Here is a 15,896-nt window from a genome sequence, read left to right as displayed (position 1 = left end):
TGTTCTGCTGTATAACAAATAAAGATTCAGTCATTTTATCTGTCATATATGTCCTGTTTTTAGAATTGTAAAGTATCGGGATACGTATCGTATTGCCACCATTGTATCGTGATTATAATCGTCTCGCAGGTTCCTTGCCAATACTTTCTTGATATATCGTCTTGCCTCATTAAACAGGTATCGTGATGTATCGTCTCGCCACGTAGGCACCGATACACAGCTCTACTCCATACTATGATCAGATACCCGTGCTTCAAACAGTTAAAAATTGCCATTGAGGTGTTCGGTCAAATAAATACGTTGTTCACTGGTCCCTCGGGGCCCATGGGTTGATGTACCCTCGATGTTTCTTTATGTTCCCCTCACCCTTGGGGCTCAGGGAACATAGCTAAACATCGAGGGTACATCAGCCCATGTCCCCCTCAAGACCAGTGAACAGCTTATAATATACTAGCACACATTTGCCTAAATTTAAATTAAAAACTATGTAAAACTATTGCAACACTGTTCTACAATGAATAACACTGCCTCATAAAACATTCCAAACTATGAAAATTAAATACCGGTATAGGGGATTCATATTCAGAGACAGTTTGTGGATCTCCTGCAGGAAAATCCTTTGACAAACTACATTCACACATCTGTCTTGACCCCAAAATCTGCGTGGCTATTATGCTCAGATTGACAACAGACACTACATATCAATATCTGGACTTGCTTGTCACCAAATATATCACATCAACTTGTCCTTTTAGGACCTGTTTATGTTCCAGTCATCAGGGGCCGTGGGCTAGCCTAGTTGGCTTGTCACACCGAGTCTCGGGTTCGATTCCCCACATGGATACAGTGTGTTGAGCCCATTTCTGGTGTCCCCCGTGGTGATAAACCGTGAATTCAGGATTATTGCTAAAAGTGGCGTAAAACCATACTCACTCCAGCTGTCAGTTCCATTATTTCATATGTGCACATTCATAGTAAAAAAGTATAAAAAGTGAAAGATGACCGCAAAAAACAGTACTACCTACCTCATGAAATGTTCATATATGTTGTACTGAGTGAAAACATTTCAAATATATGGCAGTCAGTTAATATTATTGATCATTTTGTTTGATTTAAACTATGAAATAAATTACAGATATGAAACAGTAAAAAATGGGGGTTGGCATCAGAGATTTTGAGAAATGGCTGTTGATTTTCACACTTCAGTACAAAATACAAGCGGCCATAGCCACACAGTCATGTCACTGGTGAAGCAACATGCAACACAGAAATATGTCCGTAAAGAAGCGTGAGCCACCACATGAGATTGTGCTTCATTGATTCCATGTGCTGTGGCTCCAAGAGCTCTTGTCTTCTACCCTAAATGACAATGTTTATTCATGCAAAGCAATCACTAAGAGTAATTGCCTATTGATTTATGATTGATATGGGTTTTTTCACTGATTTGGTATTGAATATTCATGGCGGAGCAACATTGTGCCAGTCACTTTCAACGTCTTGGACAATAAATTCATTGTATATTATTTTATTTTTGGAAGGGATTGCCAACTGCTGTGGCAGTCCCACTCTGAGCCCCATGCATGGTGTTTCTGCTGCAGTTGGGGAGGAACTCTAGAACACTTTCACTGGACCAAACTGAGTACGCCGTTAAATATGTCTGTGAAGTTACTTAATCATTTTGTCATTTTACTGAATGCCAAGTAAGCCCGTCATAGTCAGTTCTCTGGAGCCTGGTACCATGATGTCTGGTGTCTGTAGACCTTGGTTTTACACAGACGTTGAAAAATGGGAGTCATGGTGACTCACAATATTTGTTTTTGGGAGTAATTTTCAATATTTGGGAGTCATGAAAATTTAATATTTCTTTGTGTAAATCAAAAAGCAAGAGTTTTGCCAAGTTTTTATTGTTTTGTTTTGTGTTGTATTGCCATTTATATGATAAGTTAATAAATAGTATATTTCCACTGTTAAATTCAGTCATAGCAAACTCCAGTATATTGAACAAATAATCGCACTTGTGATTTATTCACTGTAACGTTCAGTTATTAACATGAACTGAACGAAATATTTAATGAAGGCCTTTAGCATGAAAAATGTATGATTATTTACTCGCAACATTTGTGAACTTTGTGACAATTTATCACTTGCAAAGGTGAGTCCCAACAAATCACTTCATTGGCATGATGTTTGTGTTAATCATTCTCAGTATGTAACTGTGTATCTTACACCACCAAATGCAACTACAGCATAGCTCAATTCAAACAGCCAGGATTACTGTCTCCTCTTGAGTTCTCTGGAACAATCTGACAGCTCTGTTAAAGTCAAACTATCACCGAAAACTATCATTGTTTGCTTATCAAATCGATTTGATTGAACTGAATTCGGAGGGTCACCCATAAAAATTGTGTAAAGCTTGACTTGTATGATAATAGTTTGAGAGTCTTTTAGAAATACGTTTCGTAAAATCCTGCTGTAGACATGTTTTTACTGTAGACCAGTTAAGCTCAAACTTGGCATGCTTGCTCCCACCAAGGATGGGGATGAAAAGTTTAATGTGTTTCAAATGTCTCAAAGTTCACTCATGTAAATCTTGAGGGGCGCCGCTTTGGATGTATGTGTACAGACAAGAAAACTCTTTCTTGTGAAAAAGAGCAATGGGTTAATTTGAAATTATGTACATAAAGTTTGCTTTAATCTGTGTTTATCATGAATATATAGTGCAAGAATTCATTCATCACTGACTTTATACAAGTAGCATGTTCATAACACTTTTTAATTGGATGTAATGCTGTGATTTCTAAGTGTGCCTTCAGGCCACTGGGAACATGTTTATCATGTTTATAGATATAGTGATTGCAACGTTGCCACTGGTATACTAATACACAAGAATATACAATTTTTGACAATGTAGAAATGTAATTTTTCGTTTCTCTTGACTTTTCTCAAAATTCATCGGCAGTGTGGTATATTCTTACGTACATCACCATCTAAACTTCCTGCTTGAACCATTCTTAAAACATGAAGGAATATGATTGTTCATTTTGAAACATCTGCAGACTTGATGTACATGATTGCTTTGTTTATGTCCAAGGTCAGTGATAAGAATGCATGGAACCTTATAGATGACAACTGCGGGTTTAGAGCAATAACTCCTGTGTTGATGTAGACTATCAATGTGGCACCATATAGATGGACATTTATGCATACTATACTAAGTAGTGGTGTGCAGCAGATTTACAATAACAATAGTAGGAGACTGACAACAAATAACACAGATGAATAGGATGAAGACAAATGTACAGTTTGAAATAATGCTTTCAGATGTAACAACTTTGATCAGATAGTAATAGAAAACATCTTGACTGAAAAGACAGTTACAATATTGTTTACAGAGGTACAATTCCAAACAATCATTTTATAATAACACTGACCATTCTTAAAAGTTCATGCCAGATTTTACACATAGTCTTCATTCTGGCAACATTTGGCAATGTTGTTGAGAGTTATCTCTTTTTCTGTTGATTACCCGCTTTCATCAGACAGTTTTTATAGTTCTGATTACACACAATGCCTTTTATTAGCTATACCACATGATTTTTTCATATTGCAGATAACAGAATATAAATAGCATTGTCTGATAGCTGACATTCTACTGATTTCAGATCACTTTTCCTTTTTAAAATCGGACCATAAATAACTATTTTAGAGGCAAATAAAGCATCGAAATTCGGGGTCCCGGTCTAGCTCAATTTTGTTCATAATTACTGGAAAGTCGCTGACCGCTTTTTTCTTCAAAAATATCTAAATTTTTCCAAAACTTTGCTGTTTGTTGGTGTATTTAAACACAATTTGGTACATAGGGTAATTGGATACCACTGATTTCAGAATTCACATAAATCCAATGGATTAAGAGTTATTCCAAAGATTCAAGCCAAAAATTGAATGAATAGTGAGTGCCCGAGTAATATGGACCATGACTCCATGGGAAGTACACTGTCTTTAACCCAGGAATTCCTACAAAGATCACTCCTAAATATCATTACATAAACAACAAACACACTCATACTTTTCAAACATATTTATTCTTGATGTACTCATTAAACATGACCAATGTAAACTTGACAGATAGCAATATCACAGTCAAAACTTATGAATATTTAAATCAGTTGTTTTGACTGACATAAGTAGAAATTTCATTGTCCACACAAAAATCAAATGCATCACACAAAATTGTCTGTCTCAGCTTGAATACAATAAAGGAATAACAATGTTCACAATATTGTCTGTTAGAAAGTTACTTTCTTCACTGGACTTGACACTTCCTCACATGATTATACAGCCCAATACCTGCAATGTCACCAACAAAAGAAATATAAAATATATTTTAGTTTTTTTGCATGATTATATTTTGTTACTGTTTTGTTTTTACTTTCCAGATGTTCAGTTGCAATAAGTATTGCTTGTATTCATGGAATTTCAGTTTACCTGTGTTTCACCAGCTGAAAAATCAGCAGAATGTTATGAACTTTTCAGAACTTACACTGACAAATGTACTTTCAAAATCAACCAATAAAGAAATAATTTCTGTGCACAGGAATGTACTAAATGCAGATTAAACCATTGCCCCTACATTAGGGGTCCCTTCAAATATTGATTTCTTTTTAAAGATATTAATGTTATGTACAGTAACATCTAAAAATTGAAATAAACGTACTGTGGGTATGTTGAAAAAGTTCAGTGTGAATGTCAGTGTGTGTAAGTGATGTCCATTGTTTTCGGTCTATTTTACAGGCAATCTAAAAATCACACCACATTACCGGAAATTCGAAATAACATTGATCATTGATGCTTGGGGAATAGACAATAAAACACAACCGTTACTTAGAATAAACATAATGGTGTGTCGCCTGTAGATCGTTAGTGTTGTTACACTTCGATTGACATTACCCCGCGACCCTACTAAAAAGCAGACGTTATCAAAACAATCTAACCATGTCAGTGCACAAGTCAAATTTGCAATTAAAGATCACAAGACAAGATTATCTACCATTTCAGTCCTAATTTGTATATGCTAGGCACTGTATTATATGCTTGGATTAAGATTACCGTGCGTATTTGTCTCGTACACAAAGCCGGAAATAGCAATCAGCTGTGCACACCTCCCCGGCGATCTACCAGTGATTCAGTTAAAACATACCCAATAATACAACGGGACAAATTCTGATGCAGTGATCTGAGGAATATAGTATCTAAAATCATTATTTTACCAACAGAAATAATTGTGCCATTTTAATTACAGGATCTTTTGCATAATTGTAAAATATATAATAATATATGATAATTCGCTATGCATTAACTGTTTGACATTGTGACTGAGAGACAGTAGCCGAAACTGTTAGTGATCTACGGACTGCTGAGCGCTGCTGTTTGTGCTAGCACGTCGGGCTCAGGGCGGTGAAAATGGCACGTTTTGAACGGCACTACTTTCATATAATACGATCTCACGCTGTTTTACCCAATTTTAATATTGTTGATATATAAATCACAATAAAGGGGAAATGTTGCTCTTTATGCTAAGCGATGTTACAGATTGAAAACGGACTTACCTTGCAAATGGCGAGTACTTGAAAATGGGGGAGTTTTTCAAACGCCAATTCCACACCGTTCCGCTTCATTCGTTGAAATATAAATTATTCCACATGAAAGACCATCTTCTGATCTTATTGTCCACCAACTTTTATGACATTTCATCTCAAAACAGCAGCACCACGGTGCTTTGAAAATACCCCGACGAAACTGGGCACTGCCATCAAACGGTCCAAAGGACAGGACCTTTGACAGATTGACAAAGCTGACATTCACCTCGCTGTCACTAATGAACTGAACAAACAACAAACACCATTATTTGATATTATTTACTTTAATGTGTTGTCTAAACATATCAGAAAAAATAACTGAAAAAGATTCAATAGTTTTTCTGTAGTATACTAATAAAGAAAATATTCCAGGGTAATTAGCCAAATCTAGTCAATTAGTGGGGGGCTGTGGTACAGCTACTTTTATTAAGTGGTCAAATGTACCCTTTTCTGTACTGATGTGTACAATGTTTCAGAGAGACGAACTGCTAATATTCCATGCCAGCTATAACTATATAAACTGTAACATACATTATGTTTGGGATGATACCTTCTCAGTAAAGTACAGATTCTAGAACCTTTTTGATGGTTGAGAAAGTGTCATCCCAAATATAATGTATGTTACAGTGGGACTTATAGGTTGGAAATTTGTCTTCCTGAGACAATCTTAATGGCTGCAGTCATGTTTCATGGGAGAGTAACTGCACCACTCATAGGTCAATACAGATTGATGGCTATGAGCTACTGTTGGATAGATGCACTTTTCAAAAAAGGTTTTATCAAGTTATGAATAAACTGAAAGTCAATATTCAGCTGATTCAACCAGCTGATAATTGTGTTGAAGACCATATTCGTGTAGTTTTGCTACCACATACAAATGACCAAATTAAACAAGTTATGTCATTACAGAGCACACGAAGGTGTAAGCACAGGCCAAAATAGGGAATTGCATCACACATCAACTTTGTCACTGATGCATTAAATGTTTGAAATATCCTCCACATGTCTACCCAAAAAAGTAATTTGAAAATATAACATATTACACCATTGCTGGTACTTTGATTTTAACATATTCTTACTTTAAATTAATGAACAAAATGCATAACAGAGGTAATCTGACTTAAATAAATAAAAACAATTTGACTATTTCCCTAAATTCAAGTGCACATATAATATTCAGTTGTTGTGTTTTCTGTATTGCTTCACAACTGAAAACACAAAAATCTACAAGTTTCTAATAATCATTCTCATTTTTATTGATATCATTGTACAATGTGTGAAGCCCATTTCTGGTGTCCCCCCGCCGTGATATTGCTGGAATATTGCTAAAAGCGGCGTAAAACTTAACTCAGTCAGTCAGTCAGTGATATCATTGTAAAGTTAATTGTTTTCACAAATTAGTGTACCAAGCATTATTCTTGTTTTTATTAAGTTATTCTTTTGTTTGGTTTTGAAAACCCTTGGATGTGATCAAATCTTTTACTCTTGATTAATGATATACATCTACCCAATACTCTTTCATACATGATGTCTATGTTGAATAAAGGACCAACACAATGTCCTTCAGTTTGGAACTGGTTGATGTAAATACACTATTTCAGAAGTCATCACATATTTCATAGAAATATTTTTTGTGTATTTTTTGACACTTGGTGGTTACCATTGTTAGTAGCTCACTTATGATCACAACGTTACTTTTCTGAAAGGGTAGATGTACAGTCAGGCCGCGGTAATCCGGCCCTCGTTAATCCGAATACACCGACTTCCGAACGCTACTCACTGGGCACCGAATCATCTCCCTATATATTGTATATAATTGACACCTCGTTAATCCGATGATTCAGTTTCCGCCTCCGAACGCTGGTCAGTCGGAACGGATTGGACTAATTACGTTGTAAATAGCTGCGTTAATCCGAACGATTGAAGTTGACCGCGCTGCTGACTGGTCCACCCAAAGTGACATGTTGTTTGTTTAGCGACTTAGCGACTCAGACACATGCTTCTGCAGCAGGTCCACAATAACATTGTAAAAAGAGCAAAGTAACGATGTTTCGAGGAATTCATTAAATAAATAGAATAAACTAATGAATAAAATCAACAAAATATATACATGAAGCATTTTTGTCACAGGTCATAACCTAGCACGATACGTCCAATAATTTCCATAATTTACGTATAGGTAGCGATTTCTTGCTTAATATGTTCAAAATAGCATTATTTTACCCAAAATTTGTCTAAATCTAAAAGTTTTCGTTTACGGGGATGGTATGCCGTAATATGATTGGCTGCCTTAGGTCACGTGTCTGATTTTGACCAATCACGACCCTTATAGCAGACTGTAGTGAAAAAGCATCATTAGAAACCAATTTGTATCCAATAAAATCGCTTCTTTCAACTGTGAAAATACTCTCGGCAAGGGTTCAGTGATGTTGTTGATGTTCAGAGCTTTCGAACGATACCCGACATCAAACGATTCGCCTCCCTTTTACTCATACGAAGCTTCGAGAAAAAGGAGGTATTTTCCGTTGTTATGTCATGCTACCGAGAGGCAAGCCACAGATATCGGGAAATAGGTGACCATACATATTATTTAAGAAATCTTTTTATAATAATTTTCTGATGACGTAGAAATGAAAATATAAAAGAAAAAGGCACGGGCATGTTATGACATGTCACAAATGGAAAAAATCGCCATAGTTGTTGCTTTTTTCGTGGTTTGTCTGGACGTTATAAATGTAAGCTTGCATTTTCATTCAAAAATAATTTTATTTAAGTTGTAGTTGTATCAAGGGGAAGTAACTCGGTGCATATACTGTGGTTTCAGCAGTACGAACGTTTCACTATCCGAACGTTTTTTTTAAAAAACCAAAGTGTTCGTATTAACGAGGTCTGACTGTATTCCATCAGTGAAATATAGGTTGTGTGCTGTTATGCTACAGGTTGGGGTTTAACTCTCTGATTATTCAGAAAACACTAGTCTGCAAGGAGAGACAAAGTTGGCTGTAAGCTTCACTCAGCAGTGTATCCATGAGAGCACAACCACACTGAATGTCATTGTCCACACCGCTGGACACATGAAGGCTGACATCAGGAAATACTGACACAGTGGAACTGGATTTGGGAATGGCATTGATCACCCAAAACTGTGATCTCCTAGGAGATATCATTTTGACAGTAGATTTTTTACAATGCCCTGACAATGCTATGACGTGATGAACTTGGTGAGGTCACAATGCTATGACATCGCTGCACTGCAAGTCTAATGGTAGTACAATGTTGAGAGATGTACATTTTTCATTGAAAACTACACAAAGAATGATTTTTGATGATAAATAGAATTTCACCCTCGTGTCTACTGATATCAATTATATCAACACTCGTTGATAAAGGTAAAAATATCCTTGGCAAGCCTCGGATATTTGTAACTTATCAACTCATGTTGATATAATTGATATCAGTAGACACTTGGTTGAGATTCTCTATTTATAGCAAATATAATCTTGTGTTTTGTATCTGTGACAGTAAATTGTGAAATTTATGTTTTGTACAGCTTGCTTTCTGGTTCAACAATATATTCCAAGCCTCCAAGTTGAGTTTCATTGAGCTTGATTAGGTACAAAGTGTTCCCTAGAAATGACATTTGTTGGTTGGGTACCCATGTTTTGGTGATGTTGGTTCATACCATGTTCATGTTGTAGCAAATGCAACGGACATGGGAAAATTCCTTCCAGTAGCATAGTCCAGTCATCCTAGCTCATATACAGCTCAACCTAGAACAAATTGCAATAAAAGCTAACTCTTCTGTTTTGTAATCCCCATAATATGTATTTTAAGATATCAAAAGTATAGGACTGTATAATGAAAATTTTATTTTTCCCGCCAAAACGCACATGCATGTTAATTTGTCCCAAGAGCGATTGAATGAGTACACTACACATAGAGATGTCACGTAGTAGGGCATTTATCACATAAATTAAATATTTAGTTCTCCACTTATTCATGATATAGATGATTTGTAATTAAAAACATCAAATGTACCGTATTTAACATAAATACAAGTAATAAGAATATAATTCTCTTTATAACTTGCTAGTTTATTAATATATATACAACAGCAGGTTGATCTGTGTATCCGTTACTGGTGAATTTCCAGCTATCATTTCATTGTATGTGTATGTTGAACACCAGACAGTATGAAAATAAGCATTTATGTAAGTATTTACCGTATTTACTTTATTACACAAATTTTAACTACTGTAATATGATTCTCGGAAAATGTAGAAGGTACACTCACATATAACATATAATTTGATAAGACTGGATCTAATTACTGAATGGAATTAAGTGTGTTTAAACAAACCTCAAATAACAGTGTTGTTAAAGGTCACATAAACCCTAGGGGGGTAAAAATACATAAATCACTAACTGGCATCGTTATAAATGAAACCCCGTCATTAAAACTACTCATTTCGACCTTTAATTGACTTAAATCGACCTTTTTGACAACAGTGCACAATTCTCACCCGCGAACGAAATTTCAACCAATCAGAGCGGTGCGACTCTGTGACGTCATATGAGGAATAGCTTTGAGGGCCGATGTAGAATTCATCTACATTTTAGGGGGTAAATTATCTTGTTTACAGGCTTGTATAAACCTGAAATCGTGACAATTGTTGTGGAAAATGAAAGCTATATGTTCTCACAATTTACTGGCATTTAATTTTGTTTCCTGCTTTGCCTAGTTTCCCGAGTTACAACTTGTTTTCATAGACGCTTCTGACACAATTGATTGGTGTCGTTAGGCCCTATTTGTATAATGACTGATCCAAATTGATCCCATTTCTGTGTTTTTTTACCTCGATATTTAATCATGTCATGTAAAAATCTGTTTGTATTCTCAAAACAGTGTCGGCCCATAAGTTTTCACATGCAATACAGCAATTAATACTCCCTTGTTGTAACCCGTGTTAGGTGGTATAAACCTACACTTGTTATTTGTCATCATTCACTTGATAGTCAGTTAATGAATTTATAACAGGTATAATTAGTGGTAACACACTTAGATTACCCGACAAAGGTTCCCATTTGGCATTTCTTGTGTCTGGAGTAAATATTCAACATTATAAACATCGATCAAAGGATTAACCGATAACACGCTGATTGATTAATTACTTTTATCTTACACAGCGGAATTGTCAAAAGGTAGTGTTTATGTATGTAGATTTACTAATCTATACTGAATACACTCTGCCGTGTCGGTGTCTGCGTAAAAAACAACGTCCTTCTTTCAAAGGATTAACCGGCAATACATTGATTGATTGCCCATTATTGGCTAACTAAATTACTGTTTTTAATGAAAGGCGGATATTATGCAATTAGTTGCCAGGTGTGCTATCTTGGGTGACCAATGAGACTATACACCAATACCTGAAAAGATTTATCACTTTTTCGTATATTAAACTGTTAAAAGACACTTCATTTGGAACAGTTTTGTGGATATTGATGGATACATTCCTCAAACAAGGTAATGGCCTGATATTGTTCCTATAATCTGTTTTAATTTTAATATTTGCATTTTGTTTTTTATTCATTTGTCGTAGCATTCAACAGAATCATTGTTTTCGTCGTGAAGTGTAATGAGACAGACAACATACACTAGGGTGTGTGTGCGAATTATGATTCACATTGGCAAACTATAAAATGTCTAGATATTACAGTTGTTATAAATTCACTATAAGTATCAGCAGATCGTCAGCTTTTTATTTAGTTTCAAAATGCATAAAAGTATGATAATAAACTAATTAGGATTATAAGACCAAATATAAAGACGCACATTGACTAGTATCTACATACTGGTGAGTGGACATTAACCATGTGAATGTAGCAAGAAATTTATCGCGTAGTATTGTGACTTCGACCCCCACCTCGCTTCCGTGGAAGAAATCGTTATGTTATAAGTTGTCATGCAAAATCCTTTTGGTTATGATTCAAATACATATTTAACTACGAGTAGAAAGTAGTTTTGATTTTCTAACTTGATGAAAACAAACTATAATCTCATTAATTCTAACAGACTTTACGATTTTCAAAATGGTAGCCCTGTCGGGAACATCCGCCAGTCTGTGGATAAATGCTATTTAGGTTTGTTTTCACCGAGTTACAAAATCAAAACTACTTTCTACTGGTAGTAAAATATATATTTTATTGATGGCCAATAGGATTTTGCATGACATAGCGTATAACATAACAATTTCTCTCCTGGCAGCGAGGTGGGTGTCAATATAATACTACTTACAATATTATTGTTACCGACCACAACCTCACTTCCGAGGAAGAAATCGTTATGTTACAAGTTGTGTTATGGAAAATCTTTATGGTCATCAATCATATACATATCTTACTATAACTAGTAAGTAGTTTTGATTCTTTAACTTCCGTGAAGCGATCTGAACACAAGTAAGATATCATTTCAGGCTTCTTACAACGCTTCGCCGCGCGACTCGCAAACATAACCCATTTAGCGAACTAACCGCGGGTCCTGTGGAAATCTGTGCATGGTGACACCATCACCTGACCCCTAGGAGCAATTGGCGACAAAGCAACGATTCGGCATGTCAAATTGCCGTTCATGTCGAGAAATCATCAAAATGATGAGCGTGCTACACACTTTCTATACAACTAACTGAAAATAGTTCCTCATATGACGTCACTGCAGTACTCTGGCGACAGAGTTACGTAACCTGTCTGTGGTTTCGTTGGCGGGTGAGAGGGAAGCAGGCGACTTTTTGGCCACTTTTAATCGCTCGGTATTAATTAACCACAAGTTTTTAAAGAATAAATTTGGTGTTCCGCATAAGACTAACCACAAATCTTTCATATGTAATGGTTAAAAGAGTAACAAAAAACAAAGTTTAGTGGTTCTTTAAAGGGACAATTCGAGTGGAAAATCGTCATTTTATTAGGGGAGGTAACTCCTGTTTTGTGTGAAATATATTTTCACCAATTCTTCACATTATTTATAATAAAACACATATTATTAGAATAGCCTCATATGCAACAGTTGATTAGACTGTTCTGTCTTATCATGCCGAAGAAAGGGAGATTAAGGTGAGGTGAGGTGAAATTGGGTTTTACGTCGTGCTTGAGAATATTTCGCTCATATGACGACGTGCATACGTGTGTATGTGTGTATGCGGCTGCTTGTACTAGCCCAGACTTAAGCTGGTTTTATAGTGCTAGCCCACTGAGAGACCATGCCGCAGTGAAGCATGAATACCCCACTCAGACACATTATACTGACTCCGAGCCGACCAGTCCTTGCTGTACCCATTAATGCCGAGCGCCAGGCAGGGACCAACAAGTACCATATTTTAACGTCTTTTGGTATGACGCGGTCGGGGATCGAACCCGCGACCTTCCTCTCTCCGGAGGGAGATTAAGTTGTAATAACAAGCTGATAGAGTGCTTTGATAGAGTCTTTAGTTTGATTAATTCTTCATAGGCTGATGATTTGTAGTATCCTTGGTCTCTGTTGATCAAAAGTTTGTGGCGGCGGATATCGATGGCTTCCAAAAGTTTTCTTTTTGAGAAGTCCTGATTCTTGGTTGATAGGATTTCGAATTTATCAAACTCGATTTGATGGGTAGGGAATTTCTGTTGGTGAGCGGAGAGGGCTGATTTGCTGTCTGCTTTGGCTGTTGAGGTTTTATGTTCTTTTATGCAGATATCAACGGGACGGGAGGTTTTACCTATATAGGAGTCGCCACATTCACAATTAATCTTGTAGATCACTCCTTTGGGGGCTTGATTTTTGGAGGGTGGGTTACTGTCATTGGCTTGGAGGATGGTCCTGAGGGTTGGAGAGCCAGTGAAAATATAGTTGTATGCTTAATATTTGACCCACCAACTTCTAGAATGCAGATCAAACAATTAGAAGATTATTTTTTTAACAAAGTGGATCAAGTCAGAGGTTAAACGACACTGAACATGATTGTCTAATTAATTAAATGAACTCAATTCCAATTAAGGCAAACCGATCTTCATACGTGCATTGTTACTATATGACGTATTTTTATCATTTTATAAACTTTTTTTTTTTTTATTATAAACTAACGGGCGAAAGAAACGATACCAAATCGAAATCACTGATATTACACGACAAACCACCATTATGAAAAAGGACAGTGAATTTTAATAAGAGGTGTATGGGCAACATGCAATCATTCATTTCCTTCGAGTAGCAACAATAATAAGTCCATTGGGTCTATAAATGAAGGAATGAAGTGTCCAGTATTCGATCACAGATGCAAACAAAATAACATACGTGGTCAGTATCTGGTATGTCCACCGTGGGCATCAATGCAAGCCCTATCTGTACAATGTGCTGGGAACGCCAGACGCCGTATACCTTGGGCAGGGATCCTTCACCATGCTTCTTGAAGGGCTTGGACAAGCTTACGCCGTGATACCTTGGGCAGGGATCCTTCACCATGCTTCTTGAAGGGCTTGGACAAGCTTACGCCGTATACCTTGGGCAGGGATCCTTCACCATGCTTCTTGAAGGGCTTGGACAAGCTTACGCCATATACCTTGGGCAGGGATCCTTCACCATGCTTCTTGAAGGGCTTGGACAAGCTTACGCCGTTGAGCAAATACTTTTTGGAAGCAGGTGCTCTATAAATTCATATGTTTTTATCATTATCATTACGTCGGTTTCCAGGAACAAGGGCTCTGTAGAACATGCATGACAATATGTGCTGTATGAGGACGGGCGTTGTCCTGCTGGAACATGATGCGGTTACGGCGTTGACATAGGAATGGTAGCAGAACCGGACACAGAATTTGATCAATGCATCATTGAGCAGTGAGATTACCATTCACCACACCAAGATCTGTCTTCATATCATCACATATGCCACCCCAAACCATAACACCTCCGCCACAAAACAGTTCCACTTCCTGTACGCAACAACGTTGCACACGCCCTCCACGGCGTCTGTAGACACGAACCCTGCCATCATTCCTGAACAGCTGGAACCTGCTTTCGCCTGAGAACATCACTCTCTGCCACTGTCTGTTTTGCCACTGGCTAACTGTGCATGCCCATCGAAGACGTTGACGTCGATGTTGAAGCGTCAGCTGTACACTAAGGTAGGGCTTGAAGGCGTGGATACCGTATTGTCTGAGTTGTCGTGCTGCTGTTCGTCGACTGATAGGATGCCCAAGCCCAGTTGCTGATGATGAAGTCACAGGTAGAAAACGATTTCTCAGGTGCAGGGTACGTAAGTAGTGGTTCTCGTTGGAGGTGGTGACCACTTCTGGACCTGTCTACTGTCCGCCCTGTTTGTCTGTAGCGGGTCACCAACCTCATGGTGGTTAAACGTGTACAGCCAAAGGTCGCTGCAACATGTGCATGAGTGACACCCATCTGTACCATTCCAATGGCTCCCTCTCTGGATTCCTGCGATAATCGGGACATGGTCTCTGAAGATGACTTGAAGGTCTGATGTCTTATACCCCAAAGATGCACGTGCTTATATACATACATATTTCATGACAAATGTTAGGGAAGCATTATAGCAGCGTTCGAAATACCTGCCTGCCCGACCGCCCGGGACGGGTTGTTTTCAAGACAGACTGCCAGATTCTCAAATTCACCTGCCCGACGGTCGGGTTAAAATATAAATCATTATTATTTTACAAGTTTTGATTTAATTGTACTAAGTAAATTAGTATTTTTTGTGGGCAGGTATGTTTTGGTCAGGGCTGGCAAGTCCTACATTCAATCAACCCTGTGGTCTGGCTGAAACTTTTCGGAGTTTCATACCCTGGTTATAGCATTTGTTTTAAGATCCTACAAAATATGTCAAAATTTTCTTTCTAATATTGAAAAAAATATCTATTAAAAACAGGACTAGTATGCATAAAATATATATTGTATAGATGTATAACCATTTACTATAATACTTTTGAAAAAAAATGTTATTAATAAAATTTTTTATGGGCCCTTTTGACTTTTTAAAGCGGCCCTTTTGACTTTTTGATGCGGCCCTTTTGACTAGGGGTTTGCAGCCCATTTGACTTTCTTGCGGCCCTTTTGTCATGCGGCCATTTTGACTAGGACCCAATTCATCATCCTCAATAGAAGTAGCTGCCGTCTTATTTATGACTATCATAGGAACAGCAGAACTGATTTTCATTTTCAGATTAGGTCCTGCTATATTTATGCCTGAAACATTATGTTGATATATGATATAATTA

The 15,896-nt window shown here is 37.1% G+C and overlaps 1 protein-coding gene and 1 long non-coding RNA gene across 4 annotated transcripts in view; one reads left to right on the top strand and one right to left on the bottom strand.

Annotated features, from left to right (window-relative positions):
- Positions 1–15,896, top strand: part of LOC124256139 (GTP cyclohydrolase 1-like) — an 80,818-nt gene that overhangs the window by 7,059 nt on the left and 57,863 nt on the right. The window lies entirely within an intron of this gene.
- LOC124256164 lies at positions 4,064–5,158 on the bottom strand. Its single transcript, XR_006892840.1, has 2 exons — positions 5,107–5,158; positions 4,064–4,347 (listed from the first exon to the last, which is right to left on the bottom strand). It is a non-coding gene; the product is annotated as an uncharacterized LOC124256164 (long non-coding RNA).

This window comes from Haliotis rubra, unplaced genomic scaffold (genome assembly GCF_003918875.1).
Source record: "Haliotis rubra isolate DU_JTF1 unplaced genomic scaffold, ASM391887v1 Scf116, whole genome shotgun sequence".
Lineage (NCBI taxonomy): Eukaryota > Metazoa > Mollusca > Gastropoda > Lepetellida > Haliotidae > Haliotis > Haliotis rubra.
This window is presented reverse-complemented; position numbering and strand designations above follow the sequence as displayed.